We start from the raw sequence: 14058 nt of genomic DNA on the forward strand, positions 1-14058 counted from the left end.
ACATTATATGAATTATACAAGTGTTACTGTTCCATGGCTTGTGTTCAATCTAGATATAAAGGATAAAATGATGTAATATATAAAAGAGAGTTAATCACGAATGGTTTATATAAAATCATGATTTATTGTAACTTAGGTGACATTAATATATTTCTAGATGTCACTCGTTGTTTGTAATATTATAATTGTTTATAATATTAAACGAACTATATATGGGAAAATTTGTAGCACATGAATATAAATAAAATCAATATATATATTTAGTATATATATAGATGATTTTAATTATGCCGAAAATATTATAATTATTGTAATTATAATATTGAATATATATTAAAAGATAATAATTATAGTAATTATAATTCTTTTAATGTGTATTTATAATATATAATTCAAACTATAGTGTGAACCCAAATTAGTTTATATGGACTATAAAAAGAACATAAAGGTCTATGAGCTGTTTTTCATGCCTACTACAAAATTTCTCTGAACAGTTTAGAGAAATAAAATATTTGCTCACATTCTTCCTCCTGTATTTGATTAATTATACATGGATCATTAGTTTGGATCGTCAGATATTTTTTCCCTTGCGCAATAGGGTGTATCGGCGGCCGCAAAAGGAGGTAGGACTGGAGGACGAGGCTATAGAAATACGAGACTTCAATGCAAACTATGTGGAAAGAATGGGTACTCTGTGGATCGCAGTTGACATCAATTTGATCAGACATTTCTAGGAGTGTTGCTTGATAAAGGAGAATCACCAACAATACATAATAATTCTTTGGATACAAACAATGAATGGTACGCGTGCAACAATAATAGTCGTATGCAAGCTCATGTTGCCTTCATAAGCTCAAATCGATGGGTTGTTGACTCGAGGGCTACACATCATGTAAACCCTAATGCCTGAAACGTTATTAACAATTCAAACTACACATGGCCATGTAAATTAGTTGTGGGTAATGGTTATAGTTTGAACAATAAAAAAGCTAGAAGTTCTAAGATTCCTGCAGAGTCTCGAGCTTTAATCTTTAATAATTTTTTGCATTTTCCTTCTATTACTAAAATCATGCTTTATGTGTCCAAGTTTGCTAGAGATAATATGTTTATTTTGAGTTTCATACGAAGACTTGCTTTGTTAAAGGTGAAGTGACAAGAGAAGTGTTATTACAATGACAGCATAGTACTGACCTGCATCACTTTGCTACTAGGGTTGATAAAAACAGAATTTGTAATCACGTAGAAATTGATGAAGTTTGTAGTACTAGTAAATCCTATGATTTATGGAACATGAGGCTTGGGCATGGGCATCCTGGCCATTCTATTCTTATGTAAGCATGTAAACAAATTGGTGTTTTGTTTTCTTCTCAAAGCCATAAAATTTAGAATGATGTTTGCATACCTTGTAGAATGAGTCGTAAATACCTTTCACTAAGTCTACAACATTTCGTTCAATTAGTTTTTAAGATGTATGGGGTTTTTCTCATACAGTCTCGAATGGATTTAGGTATTATGTATCCTTTGTCAATGCATGTACTAAACACTGTTGGATTTATCTACTTAAGACTAGAGATCAAGTGTTACAATCGTTTCAAATGTTTTATAATATGGTCAAAAGTCAGTTTGATGCAGTAATTAAGGAAGTACAAAGTGACTAGAGAGGAGAGTATAGACCTCTGTCTTTGTTGCTTAAATCAACGGGAGTTATTCATCGTCTTTCATGCCCACACACTTTTGAGCAAAACGATGTAGTTGAACGAAAACACTGCCATATTATTGAGTCATCTCTTGTTCTAATGGCTCAAGCTTCTTTCATATTCTGCTTTTGGTCGTATGTTGTGAGTACAGTGGTGAGTCTTATAAATTGAATACCCTTTCGTGTGTTACGTGGGAAGTCATTCTTTGAACTATTATATAATAGACATCCTGACTATGAGTTTATGAGGGTATTTGCGTGCGGTTGTTTTCCCAATTAACGGTCTTATCAAAATTATAAGTTGTGTTATATGTCTCAACCATGTATCGGGTATAGCATAGCACAAAGGTTATCAGTGTATGGTGTCGAATGATCGAGTTTATATTTCCAGACATGTCGTGTTTGATGAAAAGTGTTTTTGTTTACAGGTACCTACTCAAGACGGTGGTGACCTTGAGACTGGGCAAAAGTGAATGCGAACTGAGTTACTAGTTGGAGGTGTAAGTAGGGTTTGCATAGCTTTAACTTGAATGGAAGATTGTCGAATAGATCAAAGCTTACAAAGGTCTGAAGAAATTTTATATGAATCACACACTCCAATTCAACCAACTCCGTTCATGAATCCCTCTAATCATTAGCACACAAAGGTTGATGCTATGTAGTAGTCTACTAATGGCACAGTCAGTGTGCATATTTACTCTGAAAATGTGGATACTCTTGGGCCTGTTGATTAAGAGGTTCCACTTAATAAATCGTTGAATCGAATAACATCAAGTTTTGATCCATAAGGAGAGATATCAGCTCTAGTGAACAATCATCATATGATCACTCGAAGCAAGCATGAAATATTCAAACCAATAATGTATATGGCTAAGTATACTATTTACCAATTAATTATTTAACACTTTTATTTTATCATTAATCTTTTAATCTTGTCAACCAGACCACCTAACTATTTAGTTGTATTTAATCAAGTCACATGTCGTTAATACTTAACAGAACTGTTGACGTGAAAATTAAAAAACTAATATAATTATATATTTAAACCTTAATACTTATATATTCTATTAATTTTTTTTCATAATTTTAATTTAATTCAATAAATTTAATAATCTAATCAGATTGTGACACATGTTATCATTTTATTGAAGTTTTTTTTATAATTTTGATCTTGGTTCGATTTTTTATATTTTTATTATAGTTCAAATTGATATATTTCATATATAACTAGTTAAACACGGGCTAGTTCAAAGATCTTTGGGCTTCGATTACCAAGGAATAAAGACTTTACAAATAAACCCCGAGGATTAACATTCCATTGTTGTTTTTTTATATCTATATGGTTACAATCATCGTCGTTCCCAATGTTACTATGATGTAGCACTAGGCGGACTGTTAGCCAGTGTGTATCATCTTACGAGAATAAAGTATGATGTAGATCAACCGGAGGAAGTATATATAAAAGTATTTGCTCTAAGGAGTAACCCTAGAATTCCGTCTGTTTTCTGGGTTTGGAAAAGTGCGAATTTTCAAGAACGAAAATCTTATGACATGTTGAGAATATCTTATGAGAAGCATCCATGACTGAAACATATATTAATACCCGAAAGTTGGATAGGGTGACCTTTACTTATATTATTTTTGAACGGTTAAAAAGATAAATATATCATTTAAATTATGTTATTTTAAATTTTAAATTTTAAATGAGTGATTGCAGTTGAATTGTAATAATTAAAATATTATCTTAAATTTCAAATTTTTTATTTTGGTTAAATTAGAATAATTAAAATATTATATTAAGATTTAAATATTAAATGAATGATTGTGGTTAAAACAAAATAGATTTTTTATTCATCTTTTGGATATTTTTGCCCTACCTCACACCTATAAAATGAGGCTACTAATCATTCATTTTCGCTCATTCAATATTTTTTTTATTCATCTCTTCTCCTCTCATCATTTTCTTCAGTATTACTTTTTTTTTTAATTTTTTTGCTTCGACAAAAATTATGATTTATGGTTATTTTCTTATCACTAAAGAAGAGAGGACTACCACAATGCAGTAACATTCTTTACTTATTTGTTTGTGTTATTTTGTACTTGTTAATGCTAATTCAGTACTTAGTTCTTAAAAAAACTTTCAACAAAAAGTAGGCTTTACAAATCTCATGAAAATTTTGATATATAAATAGATTTTTCTTTTGATTGGTATATATAAATAAATTATATATAAATAAGGTTATTCTAAAGTTTTCAAGTAAAGGATAAAGTTAAATGTAAACAAAGAAGAAGCAATATGTTGCTCAACTATGCGTATGTCAGATGACATAAAATAGTAGAATAAAAATTTATAATTTTTGGTTATATATAAATTTAATGAATTTACATTACATCAAAACTGTTCTACAACGACGTTTTGAGAGTAAACACCATTAACTTTAAACATATATCGGCGATTTCATTCCAAATCCACAAATGGTAAATTTAGCGGCATTTTTATAAAAACGCCGCAATATGGTTAATCTATAGTGGCGTTTGGAGTACAAACGCCACAACAGAGAAGTATTGTAGCAGCGTTGTTATACAAATGCCGCAATAGAGTAGTACTTTAGCGGCATTTTTATACAAACACCGCAATGAGTAAAATGTATTTTTCATCCCGGATGACCAAAATATGATAGATTTAAAATAAAAGTGACATTTGGTGTATAACGACATTATTTGGTGGCATTTTTTGATCAAATGCCGTAAAAGACTCAGACTTTAGCGGCGTTTGTATACAAACACCACTATAGACTCGTATTTTAGTGGCGTTTTTATAAAAACGCCGCTAAAGACTCGTACTTTAGGAAACACATCCCAAATAAAATTAGTAGTAGCGTTTATGGAGTAGCGCCGCAATAGGTAGGTATCTTAGCAGCATTTTTATTTAAAAACGCTGCTATTGAATAGTATAAGGCGACATTTGTCGGTAAGCGCCACGATCGACCTATAGTTTAGTGGCGTTGTAATACCAAACGCCACAATTGTCATATAACCTAGCGGCGTTTACGTAAAAGAAGGTCACCACTTGGCAATTCTTTAACATATCGGGATCCAAATCCCTAATTTTATTCGAACTTTGTTCTTCCTTTCAACTGTTATCAGAATTCCGACTGTGCATCATGCCGTCTCACCAATCCGGTCACCAACTGCTGACCATCAAGTATGTCGCCAATTTGTTCCCTTCCATATTGGTCTAAGTGTTAAAAATCACGCTGCTATGGAATTTGCCAGGAATTATTACGGTTCTAAGAAGGTAAAAAACCAACCGTTTTAAAATCTGTTGAACCTCAGCGAGAACCCCTTTTCAGTGTGCTGGGGAGAGGGGGAGTTCTCGGGTAATATGTGCATTTTGGTGAGTGTATTATCTGAGCATAAATAAGGAAATGCTAACTATGTTGATTTTTACAAATTGAAGGATGCTATTATGCTTATCAGTGGTCTAAGCATGGCAGTAGTATCAAGTGATTAAGAAGCAATTCATCGATAATTTCTATAATCAACGGAATGGTTGAGTTCCTTTTATTAACCGAGGCCTAAAATAGACATTCTTGTTTTGAACATGTGAAAGAAATTCTTCTTGCAAAATTCGTAATCTTCTGAATCGTTCTTAAAACACTATGTCGAATTTTCTAAGCTCCTCTCTGTTTTGTAAGTGATTGGAAACTGAACTTTGAAGTCATACGTAAACTCACACTCTTTTTTTGTGATTTTACATGCCAAGAATGTTATTTGCCTTTGCAGTTCTTTCTATGGGTTGTTAGCTTTCCCACCTCTGTACATACTTGGTCGTTCTAGTTACCTAGTTTCTAATCTTCAGACAATTAAATCTTCCCCCATGATTAATGTTAGAAACAGTTTTGTACGTCTATGCTCTGTTCTTCGATTTTAGTTGTACTCTCTTTACTAGGTTTGGAATGTACTGTTTAGCCTTGTTTATATTTTAGCTTTCCCTTTTATTACATTTTTTTTCTTGTGCATGATTGTATCATTATATGCCTTTTTCGCTCGGATCTAGTCAATCCACTCTTTGGTTACATTTGGTATTAAAGAACATTTAGCTCATTCTTGATTCTAGTTTTTTCTTAGAGACTAGGAATCTAAATAAAAATTTACCTGTAATTTGGTTCATGGAACTTAACATGTGAGGGAGTAATGGCGAATGTGTCTTTGTCCTAGGACGAACATGGAATTTTATGCTGGCGAACTTGAAAAATTTTAGGATGAAAATATATTATCAATAGAAAATACAAAGAAAACATGTAAAATATATGAAATTCTTAAACTTAGATCAAGGAGTTTCCAATACCAATAGTCCATATCATTTAAACCTCTAATCTTGTACAACTTTGAGCACAAGCTTCCTTGTTAGCTTCTTTAGCCATAGTATATGCATGGATGCTAATTCTTAGTTTTGGAATGCTAAATTACTCTCTTTTTTAATGTTTAGCCATATTACTATTATTATCCAAAATTTAGATTTCTTTCTTCAAGACAACATATTTTGAGGTTGAATCATACACCTTAATCAAAGATTAGTTCTATGAACATCTCAATGCAATTTTAGTTTTGCACTTCTTTAACACTCTTTCAGTGCCTTTGTATTGTTTTACTTTTTACAGCCCAAAATTTTCTATTAGATTCCTTTTGTACTGTTGTTTATGTTTACATGCATGATCGACACTCTTAGTGTATTCTCATGTTTGAATTATAAAAGATGGCACTAGTTTAGTATTTTACCTTGACTATTTAAAATGTCAAAAGAGCTTACTGAAATTCTCAACATTTTTGGTGGTGTTTGTTTTTACTGTGTAAGGTCTGCAAAGCTCTTATGTTTGCGCCATGCAGACTACGCGCAGACATTGGGCTTCGTAGACTGTTTGTTTTTTAGAAGACAGAAGCTCTTCAAACGTCTGTGCGAGCTCTTCTTGGTGCAGACATGATTTTATGTCTTCAAAGGTCTGCGGGAAAATTAAAAATCATTTAAATCTATTTTAAAATTTATTTTAAAATATGGATTGATTTATTTTAAAATATGGATTGATTTATTTTAAAATATGGAAAAATTTATTTTAAAATATGGAAATTTATTTTAAAATATGGAAATTTTATTTTAAAATATTAATTGATTTATTTTAAAATATGGATTGATTTATTTTAAAATATGAAAAAATTTATTTTAAAATATGAATTGATTTATTTTAAAATATGAATTGATTTATTTTAAAATATGGATTGATTTATTTTAAAATATGGATTGATTTATTTTAAAATATGGATTGATTTATTTTAAAATATGGAAAAATTTATTTTAAATATGGATTGATTTATTTTTAAAATATGAAAAAAATTATTTTAAAATATGGATTGATTTATTTTAAAATATGGATTGATTTATTTTAAAATATGAATTTTATTATTGTAGTTGTATGGATTATTTAAATTCCAGTATTATAAAACTAAAATTATTTAAATTTCAGTATTGCAAAACTCTTTTAAGTTTAAAAAATCAGTTTATTTTATATTTCAGTTTATTTTAGCAATCTGCAGACGTTAAAAAATAAACAGTCTTCTTCTTGCAGACTGCAGACTTTTAGTCCACCCTTCTGTTGCAGATGTCTGTAGATGTGGTCCGCAGACTGTTGGCCTTTTACCTCTACAAAAACAAACACCACCTTAGTTTCTAGAATATGTCTGCATGGAGTTTCTTGAAAAGAAAAGGCCTTTTCTTTGTTGCATTAAAGTAATTATAATTTTTAATTTAGTATGGGATGTTGTGAATTTCAAAATAAAAATTTCAAGTTGTCTATAAGTATTTGTATTGAACAATAATGAAAAGATTTTCAGGTCAACTTTTGTCATCGATGAAAACCGTTGTTAAAGTTCCCATTTCCCCTAAATGCATTGGTTGGAGCTCTTCACTGTGTTTTCTAGTATTCTGCTATGATAGACTCGAAAAATGTATCTTTTAGTTGCTTACATTTGAAATGGATATTTCAGAAATATGAAATGGATAAGAGTTGGATGGATTTGTCAAGGGTAACTAACGACTATCGAAATGGAGTAGAAACTTTTCTTAATTTAGCTTTTGAAAATGAAAGCCAGGAGAATATGATTATTTCCCTTGTAAGAAGGTGCTAACATTAATTGACACATTCGTAAAGTTGTCTACGAGCATCTAATTATTTTTGGCTTTGTTCGGGGCTATAAAAAATGGATATTCCATGGAGAGTGTACACTTCATAGATCTTATTCCGTGAGTAATTCTGCTTATCCTTCTAATTATCATCATCGATCTACTAGAGAAGATGCCATGGAGGGTATGTTGGGAGATGCATTTAATATACATAATCATAACCAACCTATTAGAGAAGATGATTGTGATTTTTGTGGTAATGATTTCACTGATAGGAGAAGAAATGGATGTGATGAAGAGCCAAATGGAAAAGCGGCAAAGTTTTATAAGTTGCTTAATGAAATGAATGAGAAACTTTATGAGGGATCAAAATATTCAAAACTCTCATTTTGCATTCGTATTTTCCACTTAAAATGCTTGGGACTTTGGATCGGTAACTCTTTTACACTATTATTAGTGTTTTTGAGAGACATGTTTCATTTTGCTAAAATCCCTTAATCATGCAAAGATATGAAGAGAATGATAAAGGATTTGGGTATTGGTTATGAGAAAATTCATAGTTTTCTGAATGATTGTATGTTGTATTGGGGTGATCGAAAAAATCATGAGTCTTGTCATGTATGCGGGAAAATCTCGATGGATGAATGGAGATGTAGAAAATGTGAGTGAGGATGAAGTTGGAGCATAATCAAGAAAGAAGTCAGTAAACATTCTGCGATATTTTCCTCTAATACCTAAGCTTCAAAGACTTTTTATGTCTTGAAATACTGCAGAGTCTATGATGTGGAATCATGATAGGCGAACCAATGATGGATTATTAAGGCATCATACGGATTATTTAGCTTGGAAGTCATTTGATCAAAAATTTCCATGTTTTGCAAGAGATCCCCGAAATGTCAGGCTCAGTCTTGCATCTGATGGGCTTAATCATTTTAAAATCATGAGTACTTCGTATAGTACTTGGCCTGTTATGCTTGTTACCTACAATTTGCCTCTGTGGATTTGCATGAAACAATCATCCTTTATCTTATCAATGATAATCCCTAGTGAGAAAGATCTCGGAAATGATATTAACATCTATTTGTAGCCTTTTATTGAAGAGTTGAAACAATTATGGATGGGTGTCGAAACATATGATGTGTTGAAGAATGAGAACTTTAATTTACATGCAACTTTATTGTGGACTATTAATGATTTCCCTATTTATGCAAATCTATCTGGTTGGAGTACGAAAGGTCGTTATGCTTGCCCTTGTTGTGCTGCGCAGACATGTTCAAAGTGGTTGTATAATGAAAAAAAAAAATCTCTTACATGGGACATCGTCGGTGGTTAGGTGAAAATCACATATTCAGATATCAAAAAAATTTGTTTGATGGTACTGAAGAGCTTAGAAAAGCTCTTGAACAAACAATCGGGTCTGATATCTTGTCAATGTTGAAACATATCAAGTTCACTTATGGAAAGATGAATCAACCACCAAATAAAATATCAAAGAAAAAGGCCAAAACATGTTTATGATTATGATGTTGAAAAAAAGAGTGATGATGAATTTGATGAAGAAGATGATCCAAATGAAGTGGATTTGTGGAAAAAGAGAAGTATTTTCTTCAAGTTGCCTTATTGGAAGGATCTCATTTTAAGACATAATCTTGATGTCATGCACATTGAGAAGAATGTTTGTGAGGATATTATCGAGACCATTCTCAATGTCAATAGTAAATCTAAAGATAATCTAAAGAGTCAACTTTACTTAGTTAACATCGAAATTCGACGTGATCTTCATCCTCAATTACTTCCTACCTAATGGAAAATATTGGTTACCGCCTTCTATTTTTGCAATGTCGAAGAAAGAAAAAGAAGCCTTTTGCACGATGTTGAAGGATATAAAAGTCCCAGATGAGTATGAATCAAATATATTTGGATGTGTTAGTGTTAAAGATCGAAGACTTTATTCTCTAAAGTCAAATTATCATATATTGATGCAAGATTTACTGTCAGTTGCTTTACGTGGTTGCATGTTGAATAAGGAGACGTCTTGTATAATTGAACTTTCCAATATAATAAAATCTATTTGTGGGAAAGTTCTGATGGTTGAAGAACTTAAGTAACTGCAAGATCGAGTCACCTTGACTTTATGCAATCTGGAGAAGATATTTCCACCTTCATTCTTCACAATTATGATGCATTTGCTAGTTCATCTCCCTCATGAAGCTAAAGTTGGTGGACCATTTTTTTATTGGAGGATGTATCCTATAGAGAGGTGCTAATTGACTTATATGTATTCAATATATATTCATTATATCTTTTAATGAAACTATTAATATAATGTTGTGTTTTATGTCTAGGTTTTTGTGTAAGTTGAAGTCTTACTGTCGTAATAAGCGTTATCCAGAAGGATCAATTGCTAAAGAGTATTTGGTAGAGGAGTGTATGACTTTTTGCTCTAGATATTTGGAGGATGTTGAAACAAGATTGAATAGACCAAATAGAAATGAAGTGAGCAATATGAATAACTTAGCTGAGACTTATTTGTTTAAAAGTTATGGTGAACCACTCAACAAAGTTAAAATTGCACAGTTAGATGAGAAGTCTTAGGTACGAGCACACCGATATACCTTTTCCATCACAATTCATTAGATTCTTTACGCACGTACATTTTACAATAAAAATCCTAATGTAATTTCTCATGAACTTTCATATTTCTTGTTCTTTAACCACATAATATTCTTTATAGTGAGTTTAAAGAAGTCTTAAGATCTCATTCACGCTCCAGAAGAATACATCAGCGACACATTGAAAAGTTATTCACAAAAACTTTTCATGAATGGTTATGGCATACGGTAAGAAAATTAATCCTTGCACGACACGTAAATTATGTATAACTCTTATGGTTTTAATATATTGATATAAATGCTAACCGATTCACCTTTCATGCGTAATAGGTTTGGAGTGGGAGAGTTAGTGAAGAGGTTAAATGACTTTCTCAAGGTCCGAATAGAATTGTTAAAAAAATATAATGCCATTATCATTAATGGGTTCAAGTTCGACATAAAATCTCATGAAAGATTAAGGAGGACACAAAATTGTGGAGTAGTTGTTACTTCTTCAATTACAAGTTATGCTAGTGCTAGAGACAACCATCATGCGGAGGGAGATGTAGAATATTATGGAATCCTTACGAATATCATTGAGTTGGATTATTATGGAAAATGAAAGGTTATGTTATTTCGGTGTGATTAGGCTGATGTAAATACTACTCAAGGTATTAAAAGAGATCAATTAGGTTTTACAATGGTGAACTTTTCTCGATTAATTCACACTGATCAGCACTTGATGGACGAGCCATATGTATTTTCTTATCAAGTCAAACAAGTTTTTATTGCCACGATCGAATGGATGAGGGTTGATATATTGTACTTTGTAACACCCCTAGAGACTTGATAGGCATAGGGGATGGAAGTAGAGATGACATTTAAACAAGATTAGAAAATTTGCCTTTTGTAGAACATAATTTAGATAAACCTATTACTGGTACTAGTTCATAATTCCAATGGGTTCGGGATGACATGGATGAAGATATTTATGAAAATTGGTATGATATAACAATGTAGTTAGAGTTTATATCTTAATTGATTAATTTATAATGTTATCATTTATATATGTTGATGTCCTCGAATATATATTGTTAACTTCCTAAAAAGGCTATTTTTAAGGCCTTTTTCACTCAAGTTATTGTTTGTTTAAAAGTTCATTTTAGGCATTTTAAGATCATGTAGTTGCATATAGTTGCATTTGTGGTGGTAGTGCTATTTTATTTCTTAATGATGCTGCTTGAGGGAAAGGTGCAGTTTGCCTATGATGTTCAGGAATAATAAGCAAAAAGGATTCATTGGGAAGTAATGTCGTGGCATCACACGTTACTGAAGCAGATTGAAATGCCTTGGCATTTCTGGCGCAGAAAACGACAAAAAGATACAGTTGTATGAGGACAGCTGGCACTGCACGTGGAATGATTGCTGTAGCCACCTTCTAGAAGACTAAGGCCACCTGGAGAATTAAGTTCATGCTTATGGTGTGATTCTAAGGGTATGAGGGGTATTTCTCACCTAACAACCTAATCATTACCCCTAGATCCTTTTATTATAATGACACCTAAAGGGAGAGAAAGAAAAAAAAGGTGAAGAGGCACACGCATAGAGCAGAAAAAAATCAGATTTTTATTTCCTTTTCCTTTTCTTTTTCCTTGGGTTTTCCTCCATTGATTAAGCTCCGAGAGGAGCTAGCGAGAAAAAGGTGATTCATGGTGGCCGAGGAGACCTCCGGTGGCGCGTCGAAGGCTTCTTCTCACTTCCCTTTTTGCTACTATTTTTTGATTTATTTATGGGTTGTAGGAACGAATATTTTCATGACTTTGTGTTTGGATATTTTGAACCCCACCATGAACTAACTTATTTGGTGGTGGTTGGTTTAATGGATGTTTAGACTTTATTTTGATGATATATTTGAGTTTATTTTGGATCTTTATTTGCTTTGCTTATGAATTCTTCACCATCTAGGCTTGTAAAAGGCATGGAAATGTCCATTTTGTTAGATGAAGTTTAGGTATTCGAGAGAAACCTAAGCTAGAAATACTTGTAAGTATTCGAGAGAACCGCAAGTTAAGATCCTCATAAGCAATGGGTTATAGTATTTCCAAGGGGCTTTGAACCGGCCTAGTGATATTACAACCTAATCCCTTAGATCTTAGGAGAGACTAGGATAGGATTTCAGCGACTAAAAAGGGTGTTTTTATCAATAGAGTAGGCTGGCCAATATCGTTGAGTGAGAGCAGATGCCTTGGCATCTTATTCTGTTAGGTTCTTTGAGAACATTTTAGGAAAGCCCTATTGAGCAAGTAAAGACTAGATAACTTAGATATACCTGATAAATAAGTTTAGCATCCTTAGATCAATCCCTACCATTCATTTCATTGGAAGCTTGTCACGTGAGGATTATCTTCTTTTCATTTTATTTACTGTTATTTACCATCTTTATTGCCTCGACATTACATCATTTTCAACACTAAACATCTTATCTTGCCATTATATTTCCATCTGCTACACCATCAGACCATTCATCTACATCCACCTTCATACACATTTTTATTTTGCTGTGACATTTGTATATATAAAGACTAACTATACATAGATAGATTAATGCTTAGCTTTGGTTAGACTTTCGTAATTTCACCCAATCCCTGTGGAGACGATACTCACTCATCACTGTATTACTTGAGAGATTGTGTATACTTGCACATTATTTGCGTATATTTTGTAGTACTCACAACACACAACAAGTTTTTGGTGCCATTACCGGGGATTAGCAGCTTGAAGTTATTTAGTTTTACCAGAGCAATTTATTTTGTTTTGTATTTTTATTTGTGTATAGTTTACTTGATATTTTTGTTTAATTTTTCAAGTTTATCTAGTGTATGCCTAGAAGGAATTCTGAAGAGTCTTTAGCACCGATAGAACCTGAGATTGAACGACTCTTTAGACAAAGGAGACGAGCACAACGCGCTAGAGGAAATATGTATCAGATTGGAAACCAAGGCATTGGTCAGGATGATGGAAATCAGAATGCCGCAGCATTAGACAATGCTAATCTTGCTATTAGGCCGCGAGTTATTCGTGATCACTTAAATCCGATGCTGGATGATCTGAATCCTGGAATTGTGGCACCCGAAATTCAAGCTGCACATTTCGAGCTGAAACCAGTCATGTTCAAAATGTTGAATTCTATTGGGCAATTTGGGGGTATGCCAAATAAAGATGCCAGACAGCACTTAATTTTCTGGAAGTTTATGATTCTTTTCGCCAAGAGGGAGTACATGAGGATTTTCTGAAGTTAAAGTTGTTCCCGTATTCATTGCGTGACCGAGCAAGGGCTTGGTTGAGTGGTGTACCAGTCGGTTCGATGGAATTATGGACTGATCATTGCAAGAGTTTTTTTATTGAGGTACAACCCACCAAACGTGAATACGTAGCTAAGGAATGACATATCATCTTTTCGCCAGGGAGACGACGAAACCATGTATGAGTGTTGGGATCGTTACAAGAGTTTGCTTCGAAAGTGTTCAAATCATGGTTTTTACGATTGGACTCAAGTAATCATGTTCTATAATGGAGTCAATGCACCCACGAGG

The sequence above is a fragment of the Hibiscus syriacus genome, unplaced genomic scaffold, assembly GCF_006381635.1.
Source record: "Hibiscus syriacus cultivar Baekdansim isolate YM2019G1 unplaced genomic scaffold, ASM638163v2 tig00111495_pilon, whole genome shotgun sequence".
Taxonomy (NCBI): Eukaryota; Viridiplantae; Streptophyta; class Magnoliopsida; order Malvales; family Malvaceae; genus Hibiscus; species Hibiscus syriacus.